A 14,585-nucleotide genomic window follows, 5' to 3' on the forward strand; every position below is an offset into this window, starting at 1 on the left:
CTGGTTGAGCTAGCCATGGTTGCTAAGTGAGAACTTAGTTGGCCAGGTCCAGAAGAGGGCATAGTGATAGAAGATGAACTAGTTGGGGGTGTTGAAAATAAAGATACTAAAGGAGATATAGCTGGTGAAGGTGAGGAAAAGAGTGATCCTACACTAGCACTACCACCCCCAAGGTTAGATCTAAATTCCATCCTGGGTGGTAGCCTAGACTCACTACCAAGAACAACATTGGGTGCACTTGTCACCACCTCACTAGATCTAGAAGCAAAATCTGACACTTTTTCACCAAAGATATTTTGAGCATTAGAGATCTCAGAGGTTTCCAGATTTAATGGAGAATCATCTCCATTAACATTAACACCTTTCCCCAACCCAGAAGATACAATTTGAGAAATAGGAGTGAATTCATCAGCCATCTGAGCAAAGAAAACAAACAACAAACAAAATAAGAACAAAGATGATTTGTGTTTGGCAACGATAAAGAATCACCGTCCAGTTATCAGTAATTTAACGGATGGCGCCAATTTTTGAGCATGAAAATGAGGAGCTCAATCACAAAGAGGGCTTAACCTCGAAAATCATCAAGATCTCCTACTAAGTAGTGCAAACCTAATAAATTCTTGGCGAATCTAATTAGGTGTAAGATGATTTTCCCGTAGAGATGTATCAATCTATGGAGGATATGGATGTAATATGATTTTGATATAATGATTGATTGATGATGAATATTGATGAATATGAATATACTGTTGTTGTATATTCTCTGCAGTTGCAGAGAATATTATAAATGTGCGTGTGAATGAGAGAATGTGTATGGAATGAATCTGACAACCAATGATGAGGGTATTTATAGGCGGTCAGATTAGGGTTTTCTCGTACATGGGCCGTAATGGGCTGCTGGCCCAAATTCCAAGGTACGAGGTATAAAATATTCTAGAGTAAGTTAGTTAGCCACGTATAAGAATAAAGTTGTCCATGTTTTGTATTCATAAATATAAACACGATGGTATTAAGTGCATAAAATCTAAATCCTATGACTTATATGATTTGGAGGTTGGGATTTAGTCGTGGAACCAGGCTCTCATTTCTTTCTCTAAGCTATTGACCACTACGGAGGTTCTTTCTTGTCTCTTAGGATCAGACAGTCGGGTCCCACCTTGAGGATTCTCCTTGGCCTAACTTCGAAAATATATATATACGTATTTGAGGATCCGACACACACACACACACATATATATAATATGCTTAATAGTTTGAGGACCCGACTAGCCTAGCCTAGCCTAGCCTCCAGGATCCGATTTAGGATCCGATGTTCTTGTCTTGCTTTTAGGATTAGACTTCACTTCACAACTCAAGATTTCGACAGATTATATACATATATGTATATATAGTATCTTTTATATATTAGATCCGATCTCTTCTATTTCTTTCTAGGATCCGATCCTTAGTCTTGGTTATACATATATATATATATAATTAGGGTTTGAAGATTCGACTTTGGCTCTCTGTCTAGGATCCGATCTTTCAAGATCCTAGTGTTAAGCCTCCAAGATCCGCTAGAGAGAGAAAATGCTAAGATCCGCTCCCCTTGCCGACCCACCTGAGAGTTGATCCTCCAGGATCTGATCCCCTAGGATCCGCTAGAGAGAAAGATAGACTTGCTAAAATCCGATTGTGCCTATTATGGGTTCCACTTTGAATCTCTAAGTTCCGATCAGACGTCAAACTTCTCTTTTTCTTTTTGGCAATCCCCTCATATATATTACTCGGCCATATATGTGTTATATAATTAGGGTTTTGCTTGGTTGGATCTCACCATAATCATCATAGGGAAATAGGAAAAATACGTAAAAATAAAATAGAAACAGGATTAATGAAACTTCTCGGGTCTGAAATTGCAAGATTGTTGTTGAAGATGGCATAGTTGGAGCAATTTGAACATAATGAGCTTCTGATAACTTCAATCGTCTCCATTTGATGGTGATCTATGGTTGCCTTTCCATCTTCTTTTCTTTTTGGTATTTTCTGATTTTTTAATTTTTTTGGATTTTTGGGTTTTTCTGATTTTTTTGTGTTTTTTGGCGATCGGGTGCACAGAATGTAAGTGCACGTCTAAGTCAATAGCAGTTTATTTGTAATGTGATTGTCATTAATGAACTTTGGATTATGCATAGAATACTAGATTAAGTTTAAGTATTGAATGTGTAATTAATCTGCTTGAGAGGGATTACGACCTCGTAATTGCAGGGACAAATACGAGGTGGCTTATAGGAATACGACCTCGTATTTGCAGGGACAAATATGAGGCTAATACGACCTCACAATTAGGTCGAGCTGGGCCAACAATACGAGCCCAGACGTGCTGAAGCCTTTCGGGAGGTTTCCTATAAATACCAAACCCTAACAGAGATTAGGGTTGAACATTTGTCGAATTATCAAGCATAGTTGTGCAGGTTAATAGGTCAAAGTCGTTCCGCTAGCCCGAAGAAGATCTGCGAGTCTGCAGGTGATCTAGGGGCTTTCGTTGTGAATCACCATGTTATAGAGAAGGATTCCGCACCTCTGGATAACGGGAGCAAACTATTAACGATCCGCTTAAATGGGACTTAGAAGTGGTATCAGAGCCTCTTGGTTCAATACCGGAAGGTTATAGTTTGTTGGTGATAGACAACATAGATTTAAGGTCGTTTAGACGTGAAATTTTCATGAGTTTATGACCGGAAATCTTGTTCGTGGTGTATTTTGGTGTTTGCAGCCGTCGAATTGGTGTTTGAGGCTTTTAGGGTTTCAAATTCAAGAGAATTATCGACTTAGCATCGTTTGCGACCTCGCGGGCTCATATTACCTCATCCAACTCGTATTTTGATTTGGGTAGCTAATGACGACCTCGCCAGTTCAATTGTGACCTCGTATTTCGTTTGCGACCTCGTGAGCTCAATTACGACCTCACAGTTCAATTACGACCTCGAGTGCTAATTGCGACTTCGTATTTCCTTGACCTCGTGAACTTTATGACCTCGTTTTTAATTAAACAGCTCGTGAATTTTACTAGCTCGGTAAAGATGACGTCTCAGTTACCCGCAAATTATCAAGCTTTACTGAATCAAATGATTCTGATGGATCATGAGACCGGAAAGGCAAATTCACCACCAAAGTTGATAAGCCTTGACAGATACTTCAACTGGAAGGGTAGATTCGAATCATACTGCAGATTGATGGATGTGAGGGTGTGGATATGTATTACAAAGGGTTACACTCATCCAACAGTAGCAGGTGATACTCCAGGTTCGAGCGGTGCTAGGCTAGCTTCATATGAGCAAATAGATGTTGATAAGAAGAAAGATTATGAAGCTGAAAGCAAGGCTCTTGGATCACTTCGAATGGTTCTCCAAAGGGAAGTTCTTCATCTGTTTGAAAAGTATGATACAGCGAAAGGCTTATGGGATGCACTCAAAGAGCATTGTGAAGGTAATGCTAATCTCAAGAAGAGTAGAAAAGATTTGTTGAAGAAGCAGTATTATGTCTTTACTAGCTTCAAAGATGAAACTCTTGATGAGACGTTGCTTCGTTACAGTCATTTGCTGGTTGAGCTTGCTTACTTTGGTTATAATCCAGATCCAAAAGATGTGATCGAGAAGTTGTTGGAAGCACTTCCTATTAAATGGGAAGGTTTTATCACATCTATCCAACAAAATCCCGAGTTTAGCACATGGACTCTGGAACAGATAATTCGAAAGCTGAGAAGCAAAGATATGAAAAGAAAGTCGAAGGAAGCAGGCAGCAGTGATTTTGTTCAACGTCATGAACTCTATCATAGCAAGACATTGTTCCTTCCTCAAGATCTTCAAGTGGAGGGATTACTTCCTTCTACAGTGGAGATGATGAGAAAATGAAGATGGCGATGAACTCTGACAACAACTTGTTGTATGTAAGTTCTCCGGAATCATCGATGGTTGTTCATAATGGAAATCAAACTAGTAGTTCTTCAAGCACAGGATTTACAGTTATGCTGATGAGCATAAGATCTGCTGAGGGACATTTGGGCATGCTTGCTTCTTTTGTGTCAGCTCATGAGAAGCTAATTGGAGGAAAATTGACTGATCCTAAACTGGTGAGGGAGGATTACAAGCAAGTTGATCCAGATGACCTGGAAGAAATGGACCTGAACTGGCAATTAGTTATGTTAACATTGAGAGTTCAGCGCTTCACGAATAGAACCGGAAGGAAGGTTATAGACGGGAAAGTAGGGTTTGACAAAACCAAGGTGAAGTGTTTTAACTGTGATGGCTTTGGACATTTTGCACGTGAGTGTCAGAGGCCAAGATGGGACAACAATTTCAGCTATAGGCCGTCAGAACTTCAATCAGGGTGGTTCTATTGCTTGTCAGAATTCAGGACGTCAATATGCTAGTACTGGGAACCGAAGCTCAGGAGAATCTGACAACTCGAAAGCTTTAGTGGTTCAAACTGATGGTACATATAATTGGGGTTCGACTACTACCGATGATCAGAATCATGCATTCATGGCAGAAATACAAGACTTTGTTTGAGGAATGAACGATCTTGTTGATAATTCATTTGACTATACATTGTATGCCAACACGAATGATCTTGATAGTTTTCATCAGAAAGCAGAAGAAGAACCTAGACCATCAAATCCAGTAAGAGCTGAAGTTAATGTAGCATCTATAGAAGCTGACACTGCTGAAGCTAATGCTACTGTGGAAATGGAGAAAAAGGACAAAGATGCGAAGATTGAGATACCTGATAATCTGAGTACAGAAGAGCTAGTAAACTTTGTAGCTGATCTTGAAGCTTTTGAACAACAGGTAAGTCTTTCTTTGCATATTCTTGTGTCAATCTGTAAGAGTAACATAGGTTTGTCTAGCAAAGTAACTGATCTTAAAAGGGAGTTGAATTGGCACGGACCTGTTTAAATGATGCTACCAATGATAGAACTGGGCTAGCAACTAACGTAATGGTATTCAAAGGTCATGCGAAAGAATATCTTAATCGGATAAAATCTGAAGAAGATAGATTCGAATCCCTTAAAGTTGAGTATGCTTAGTTACTAGGAAGAAAACAAATGTTAGATGAAAATTATGAAAGGGTGGTTAAAGAAAGTGCTAATAAGGATAAAGAGTTAGCAGAGTCCAAGGTACAAATTGTTGAACTAAGTGGTAAATGGAATAAAATGCGAGACATTGGAACTATGATGGGTCACCTTAGAGATGCTAAGTCTAAAGGTGAACAACCTAGCTTTGTCCAGAAATATAATGTTGTCCCACCACTGTTAGTTCACAATTATAATAGTTTTCGAAAGTTGACTTTGGAAGATTCAAGTAAAACTGACTCTAAAAATGTACCGAAGACCACCCCTCCTAAGATTAAATCTAGTGATGTTCCAATTCCTAAGACATCTCAGTCTGAGGGATCTGAGAACAAGACTAGTGAATCTAAAGCTGGCTCAGATCCAAGTTCAGCTAACCAATTAGTGGATAACAAATTAAGAGGTGTTGAAAAGGAAGTTGAAATGGAAACAATTGCTTATTTTATATTAAAAGGTAGTGACAAAGTGTTTTCAGCAAAGGAATCAGGTTTCATTGGTAAATACCCTAAAAATATTGATCAAATCTGGAGCATCGATGAACCAATAAAATCTGAAACCAAGCCAAAACCTGTGAATTGCAAAGATTTCATAGAAACAGTTTTCAAAAAAGGTTTTGTTCAAACTTCTACAATAGATGCTGAAGGTCTAAGTGTACAATCATAAACACCGGAAGAATTTGCTCAGAAAAAGATTAAAGAAATGTTATCCATTGGTCGAGGTCCACAGGTTCAAACCGTTAAAAGGTATGCGTCCCCTATTAAAGCACCAACTACATGGGAAGAGGCTTATGTTGCACTTGAATATTGATGAATTAAGAGGTCATGGGGTTCCTATGCCTGAGATAGTTCGAGGTGAGTTACCAAAGAAGGTTTCTAGAAGGTCATGTTTTAAGTGTCGTGAAATGGGGCATGTGTCAAGCTGTTGTCCTTACAAGAAGAAATCTAGGGTGTCACCTGAAAAGTCTAGAGACAACTTGAAATCCAGTGATAGTTCTAGTTTATCAAAAGGTATTTCAATGAAAGAATATAAGGAGAAATATTATGAGGAATGGGTTAAGAAAAATACTGACAGTTTAGCAGCCCAAAATTATTTGAGATTTAGGGAATTTGAAAAGGACAGCGAAACTGAGAATAATAAGTGTAGAAGTGTCTCATCTCGAGAAGGTTCTAGCAGGTCAAATCAGTCAACCAATTGGAGAGACAAATCGAGCAGTACTTATTATGAAGAGGTTATTCCTAGAAGACAAACAAATGGCGCTAAAAAATTTCATTCTATCAGTCCTAGGAAATTAAGTTTCTCACCTCCAAGAGATGGGTTAAGAGGTATAGGAAAAATTGATCAAAAACGAAAATCTAAAAGAAGACCAAGTGGTTCTCCGAGTCGTAAACCTAAAGCTGATAACATATCTCATATTTCTCCTAGCAGAAAGCCAAGTAGTAAGCTTCCCGCCAAGCCAGTTAAAGCTTGGGTGCCTATAGGTGGATATTGGGCAGATATAGTCTCTGATGAAGAGAATGATAGACCTAGAGCCATTAAGGCTAAGGGTCCAAATGAAAACTAATCTATTTGTGAATGTGCAGGAGCTGCTAAAGAAGACCGCGTGTTTATGGTTTATCAATAGTGGAAGCTCCATGCACATTATGGAAGACAAGGGTCTAGTGACAGAGTTTACTCTTGTCAAAGGATCGTATGTCTGTATGGTTGATTCCAAAGGCGGAAATTTCCGGGGTTGGAAAAGTTATAAAAGGAAGTATTCTAATTGATAATGTAAATTTTGTTGAAAAACAGGATCAAGACTCTTTACCAGGTGTTATAATGTCTAAGAAGGATTTAGAAATGGAAAAGATCTATCTTACTCATTATACACTTAAGGGTAGTGATCGAGTTTTTACCGAGAGAGAATTTTCAAGAGAGTGTTTTCCTAGGGTTTTGATTGATAAAGTTTGGAGTGTTGAGGTTAATAAGGAAGATCGCAGTCGTGATTATCCAAAGGTTGTGCCTCTTGTGCTGACTCCTGAACAAGGAGAGATACGCAGGTTTCACGAACAAAATGTAAAGGACTTTGAAGATCAGTTAGATGGAAGAAAAAGGAGACTCCTTGAAACTGATGATCATTGCCTCAAGAAAACATGTTCTAATTAGTTCTTTTATTTATTGTGTTTTCTTAAATCTGTAATTGACCAGCAACTATAGAAGATCATGACTAGATGATGATCTATAGTGCATATTTTGTCTTGTTGTGTCTTTATGTTATTGGATATGTTAAATATATGTTCCAGAATTGCACTAGTTTGATCACAGGGATGAAGAAATTGGTGTTCTTGAGCAAAGAGACATTCGTGGATGTCAGTCTTAGAGGAGATATGGGAATACATTACAGCTAGTGAATGCTTGTTCACAGGCTCAGATGATTACGGTTAGACATTCCTTTATACTCTTATAAAGAAGGACATTAAATCCACTTTATTCGATCCTGTTGTTTCGGTCAAAAATTAACTAAGATAATTTTAGAAAGGATTTTGGACAACTAATGAACCGAAGATTTGTAAGTGGGGTTTGGTGTTCAAGGATCTTCAAATAAAAAGGAAATTTTTCTTAACAAAAATAAATAAACTAAGAGTTTGTACTAAAAACGAGTTTAAAAAGATCTTTCAGATCGAAATACTTTGAGTAAATAAGAAAACGGTTGAAGATAATGTAAAGCAAAGAAAAATAATGTAAAAATCTTAAGTAAATGCGAATAAAAGTAAAGACACCAGAATTTTGTTGACGAGGAAAAACCCTTGATCTAATTAAGTGATCTTAGGTAAAAAAAACCTAGGGAGGATGCAATCGACCCTTCCTATGTTCTTTTATTATTTTTATTGATTACAATACAATGAATGAGTGAGTGATTTGATCAAAGTTATGGAAATAAAGCAGTGAACGAGCGTGTGTGTGATTACAAGTGTGAGTACTGAATGCTAAGTGTCTAGACTTCGATCAATCACTCGATATTTATAATGTAAACATCTAACTAACTATTCGAAATATCCGGGATCTTCCGCGTCTTGTTAATCAACGTGTTGAAGAGCGAAAATAGACGTTGAGTCTTCTTTGACACGTTTATTCTTCCATTCTGTTCCGATATCCAAGGGATTGCATATTGACTCTCTCATGAAATCTGTTGCATAAGTGTTGATACACATTTTCGACCGTTAGCCATTTCCTGAATATCATGTATCTTGATTATAGAATCCAGGATCCTGCAAAACAATAAGATATTATCGTGTACAATAGAAACTTATGTCAGTGATATCTTTGTTCAGGATCATAGTTATAGAAAATCTGACCCTAAACACCTGTAAAGCACCATAATCATAAAGTTTCATTTAATCAGAACATTGTGCTGAAAAGAAATTAAAGTCAAGTGACCTAAATCATTATTCTATCAGAAAGTGACTTTAATTTAGCATATCTATTCACTAAGGCTTTCTACCGAACTCGTTTCGAGTTGTTAGTCCAATTGATTGGAATGAGAAATCTATAGTGACAGTGTCTCTCAACAGGAACTTTCTAAAATGTGTCGTGTTGTATTGTGAGTCAAATAGAGTCATAAAAACAAAATAAAAATCAGAAAAGAAAAAGAAAATAATAAACACAGAGTAAGGCCACTGTGTCAAGACGATTAGACGTGACGATACTTTAGCTTTTAAGCCTACTTAATTGTACTTTAAAATTGCTTTGTTCAGTGATACCATTATATGATGTATCGATAGGCACAAAGTACCAAAGTTTCCTTATAATCTAATCTTAAATGTATACAATGTTCTTATGGGAAACATATTCTGATATATGACTGAGAATGCCAGCTCTTAATATAGAGTATGGTCCTTAAATCTTGTGAAAGATCTAGCATTGTAGTTATGTATATTTGGTTTTTATATAGAAGGTCTCGGGTACATACATGTGTATGTATTGCTTGTTTCGGATGTGTACTTGTGACAAGATATGCAGATATCTTAATAATCTTTTGAAAATTATGGAGCTAATGTGGCCTTTGAGATTCGAACAAGTAAGTCCTTGGGGTGTCTTTGTATACCTTGCCTAGTTAAAGCTTCCAACTTGGGATAGGTTGTCAGAAAGTTCGTTACACGAGTCTCATCGAAAGTCACGGGTTTTCATAAGCGCTTTAAAATGATGTCACAAATATACAAGTACTTAGCATTATCCAATTTGGTTAAAATAAAGGGTTGGGTTATCGTTATCGCTTGAATACGAACGTATAGATGCAATTTTTACAAGTTTTGGTTGGGTAAATCGTGATTTCGCGTTGGGGAAGATGAACAGTGCGACGACCTCGTATTTAGAGGTTTGCAAGCCCGGAAATACGACCTTGCATTTGTCAATTGATTTTGACTTATGTTGACTTCCAGAATACGATGCTGATTTACGACCTGGACTAATACGATGCCAAATTGGAAAATACGACCTCGTATTTTAGAGTTTGGTTGACTCGTATTTTGACCTTGAAATACGATCTCTTACAGAGATACAACCTCGTATTTTGATTTAACAGATTTTCAAAAGTTTTATTTTTATAAAATATTTGAAAATGGGTCAATTAGCGTTTTAACTTAATTACGGGATAATTTAAGTTAAGTTAACAGATTTTCAAAAGTTTATGTATAATTAAATTACCGGGATAATTTATTTTATATGTTTACGTAAATTACAGAGATAATTTATGTTGGTTATAAATTACATGGATAATTTATAATGTTTGACTAGATTATCGAGATAATTCTAGTTGTATGCGTGTGAAATTTTATGTCGATTTAGGTAATTAATTATTTGTTATTCATTACAGAAATGGCAAGAAATTTCATAGGTGCGCATAATTACGTGATGAACTTTGATGATAATCAGGAAGGAACCGAATATTATCATGAGATATTCGCTTTCTTCAGAAGATCTCGAGTTCATTATGTTTTGTCACATTCGCCAGTTATTTATATGGATTATCTAAGAGATTTTTGGGCAAATGCTAATTTGGTTCGTGTTGGAAACGAACATATTTTTCATACCATGGTTGTCGGGCAGCAGATACAGTTGACTGCTGCAGATCTCATTGGTATACTTCGTTTAGGCACAAATGAGCAGGAAGGTGGTGCTACAGGTCTCACCAGAAAATACAGGGTGCTTTCTGAAGGATGGGATTTGCAGGTGACCTGGCCAGCAAAACTCTGTTTAAGAAGGCTTTCTATGGCAGATGGAGGTATCTTGCTCATGTTGTGTTAGAAATCCAAAAATAGTGATAAATTGTAATTTAAGTTAGTGGACTTAGTTGTTAAGACATGGTGAAATGATTTCTAAGGTTGAGGGACTAGGAGTGTTAATTAGCTTAATTGTAGATTTAGACTATAAATACCCTCAACTCCTTAGAAATCATAAGCCTTTGATTCATTTTTACACACACACTTAATACATACCTATTTCTCTCTCTCTCTCTCTCTCTCTCTCTCTCTAGAAATCTCACACACTAAACACACCAAGAACACACACACTTGATCCGCCATTGTTGAGATCGAATCAAGAGCAGAAATCTTGTTATATCATGTGGTATCAGAGCAAAACATCACTTTGATATCGATCCATAACTGATTTTGATCTCAATTTCCATCCAAATTCATATCAAAAACCGTTTTTCATACCATACCCTGTTTCATCATTTTTCATCGATTAAAACACATAAAATCATCAATTTTTGTTCACCAATAGATTCCTCATAGCTCAAAATATAATTCTGTGAAGTTTTACGTTCCAATTCAATCGAATTCTCGAGATTGAATTTTTGTTTTTTGGCGCTCAAAATTTGGATTTTGATTCTGTTGTGTTATTAGCTAAATTTTGTTCAAGTGATTTCAAGTTCTAACTCCAAGTAATTCGAAAGATATTGAAGCTTTAAAAGTCATCAATGGAGTTTTTGCAAACTGTTGTGATGAAGAAGATGACCTCAAGACGATCTTCACTAGGACGATCTTTCTCAGATCGTCTCAGTGCTTGATTATTCATTTCTCATACTTTGTGCTTTGTGTCTTGTAGGACGATCTCCTCAAGATCGTTCTAGCAAGTTTTTGTGAGGTTAAGTGTTCGTTTGTGGCTAACTAATCCGTAAGGTCTCATAATTGCATTTGTGTAATTTTTGAGTAAACGAGAAGTCTAACAGTGACCTCGGTTCTTACCTAAAAGTTAAGGATAATAGATTGTGGTTATCGAACGCTTCGGCTGTATTGACCATGATTTATATTCTTTGAAGCAATCTCGTGGGTGAAAAGCTACAAGACCGAACTATGTTAGAACATTGCTTTGTGCATATTTCAATGATACATAGGAAATCCAAAAAATGTTATACATTTCTATCGGTCATTTCATTAATCCTTTTGATTTTTGAACATGTTAACGGATCATCCTTATCCGGTCTTTCATTTCTTATCTCACAAACACAAAAACCACCAACACCATTCTATAACGTTTGTATCAAACAACTTCAACCTTACATTTTAGTTACCCTTAGGATTCTTTGGGTTGGGCTAACGGTTTGGGTTGATGTGTTGATGATGAATATTTCTCCATGCAAGAGGTTTCTTTTCGCATTTTATCAATCAATGTTTGCATAATGACATTGGTTCCCAACTTTGTCATTATGAGGGGGAGAAAAAGATTATGATTGATTGAGAAAGAAAAAGATTATTTGATGGAGTAAAGGTGGAATGAAATGAAATGTAATTGTGATTGAAAAAGAAGTGAAATTTGTCGCCAAAATATGTTCTCTTGAAAGTTTTTAAAAAAACTTGAAAAGATAAGGATGAGATCGAAAATAAGGATATTGTTCAAAGATGCTCCAAAATGCTTATACTCATGAATTGAGGGGGAGCATGATTTATTCATAAGAAAGTTAGTTAAATTTTATTCAAGTGTTTACTCTCCAAAAGTGTTCAAGTCAAAAATGACAAAGATCAAAGCTACAAAAGTTGAAAGATTGATTGGAAGATTTAAGACAAAGAAGTAAAGCTTCAAAAGAGTCTTCATCAACACATTTCATTCAAGATCTTCAAGTTGTTCATTTACACTTGTTCAAAAAAGCTCCAATGCATACTTCAAGGGGGAGAGTACAAGCTTTTGATACTTCATTGTGATACTTCATTCCAAGAAAAATAATTTTCTTTCAAGAATCGAAGATTGAAGAACCAAAGACAAGTTTATACCTTCCGCGCAACAGACAACTCTGATTCATAGTTCAACAATTTTTAAAGATTCTAGACTCATTCATTTTATTCACTGTTCAAAAAGAACATTGAGAATTTCATCATGTTTTAACTTCAAGAAGTCCCAGACCAAGATTGATTCAAGTTCTCCAAAGACAATGAGAAAACTTTGAAGACTTGTTTCATCACACCAATTGTCTTCACCACCGGGCTCATCAACTTTATTCCTACAAGACAAAATAACACGTACTTCATTCATTACAATATATCACTAAGGGGGAGAATGTTAAAAATCCAAAAATAGTGATAAATTGTAATTTAAGTTAGTGGACTTAGTTGTTGTTAAGACATGGTGAAATGATTTCTAAGGTTGAGGGACTAGGAGTGTTAATTAGCTTAATTGTACATTTAGACTATAAATACCCTCAATTTCTTATAAATCATAAGCCTTTGATTTATTTTTACACACACACTTAATACATACCTGTTTCTCTCTCTCTCTCTCTCTCTCTAGAAATCTCACACACTAAACACACCAAGAACACACACACTTGATCTGCCATTGTTGAGATCGAATCAAGAGCAGAAATCGTGTTATATCATGTTGTTAATGTAAGTTTGAGCAACAAGAAATATGATTTTGATACGTTAAACCAGGAAGCCCAGGCACAGATAGTTGGCTTGGTGTTCAACAAGTCGTATAGTTTCTCGAAGTTCTTCTTTGACGAAATGAGATGACAGATCACAGCTACGGGCAAGAGGAGGTTTTTGTTGTTTCCTCGACTTGTGATGATGATCATCAATGTTAGACTTCCAAATCTACTAGCTATAGGGGAAGTGAAGCATGTGAGTACGATCATTCGCCATGGTTATGATGAGTTTGTTTCTCGTCATCCTGGTGACCCAAATGCACAAGATGTTGCATTGTTTGGTGCTATTATCAATGCCAACTACATTGCACCAGTGGATGGGGTCATATCAGCTTATGAAGGACCTCGGCCAAAAGATGGTGAAGCTGCAGGGAATGTTGAGCTTCCGGAGCAGTTACATGATGTAGTAGTGCAAGGAAATGTACCAGAGGAGCCTGAAGTTGTTATAGAAGCTGCAAATGAGGTGATTAACCAAGCTAGAGCCAATCCAGAGATTGTTGATGACATTTTGGAGCAAATGGCTGATCCAGAGGGTGACATTGCTCAAGTGCAGAGGTACAATCCCAATGAGGATGATCTAGTGGATGTGGACCTGTACCAGGACATAGATGATTATGTTGTTGAAGCTGCAGTTGGTTCTGAAGCAGCTAGAACTGGTGGGTCAGGTACTGGTGAAGCTAGTGGATCAGGTATTAGTCAGGCTAGTGGGTCAGGTGGTGATGGTGTAGGTGAAGGAAAGGCTGCTGTTGATATAGAAGTAGACAGAGAGCCTTCTGTGCATTCTGATGATGATTCTAGCAGTGATGGTGATGACGATCCTTACAGATTTGATACATTCATCAAGATTGGATGTAAATTGGTTCCTAGACCTACACAGGCCACTCAGGAAGAAGAAGAATAAGAGATGATGATGTTGATTGGGAGCCGGAGTAACTCGTACATAAAAGAACAAGACTTGTCAGGGAACAAGGAACTTCTGCTTCCGTAGTTGGTGTCTCACAGAGTGTACCAAGGGTTGTTGTTCCTGAGACTACACAACCAGAATCACAGCCAAGAGTTACTGAAGAGGCTAGTTTGAGCCTTGCTGATCTGCAGAGATAGTTATCTGAGCAGAAGGAACAACATGATAAGGCTATGAATGAAATGAGAAGCCTGGTCAGTAGGTTGGTTGCTGATTTGAAGGTTGTTGGTGACAAAAACAAAGCGCTTGAAGTTAAGTTGGGCAAGGCTGAGGTAGTGGTGTCCAACATATATAGTAAGTACTTGGCTCTAGATGAGAAGGCTGTCAGGATGGCAGATGCATTGAAGAAGGGATTCAAGATCTCCGAAGAAAAACTGCATGAGCTCATCAACAACTATCTCAAAGTCAAAGCTGAGAGAGATAGCTTAGGCTGCAAGGGTAATGAGTTAGCTAGGGCAAGGCATGATGATGATCATAATGAAGATCCAGATGCTGCCAGAGCTACTCAGGAGCAAGAGAAAGGTTTTATTTTGAGAACAAAGACTCAAGGTGAGTCTAGCCAGGTTGGTGTTGCTGGCAAGGCAGTTTCTGAAGCTCCACAGACTCAAGAACTTGTT

The sequence above is a fragment of the Erigeron canadensis genome, chromosome 8, assembly GCF_010389155.1.
Source record: "Erigeron canadensis isolate Cc75 chromosome 8, C_canadensis_v1, whole genome shotgun sequence".
NCBI classification, from domain to species: domain Eukaryota; kingdom Viridiplantae; phylum Streptophyta; class Magnoliopsida; order Asterales; family Asteraceae; genus Erigeron; species Erigeron canadensis.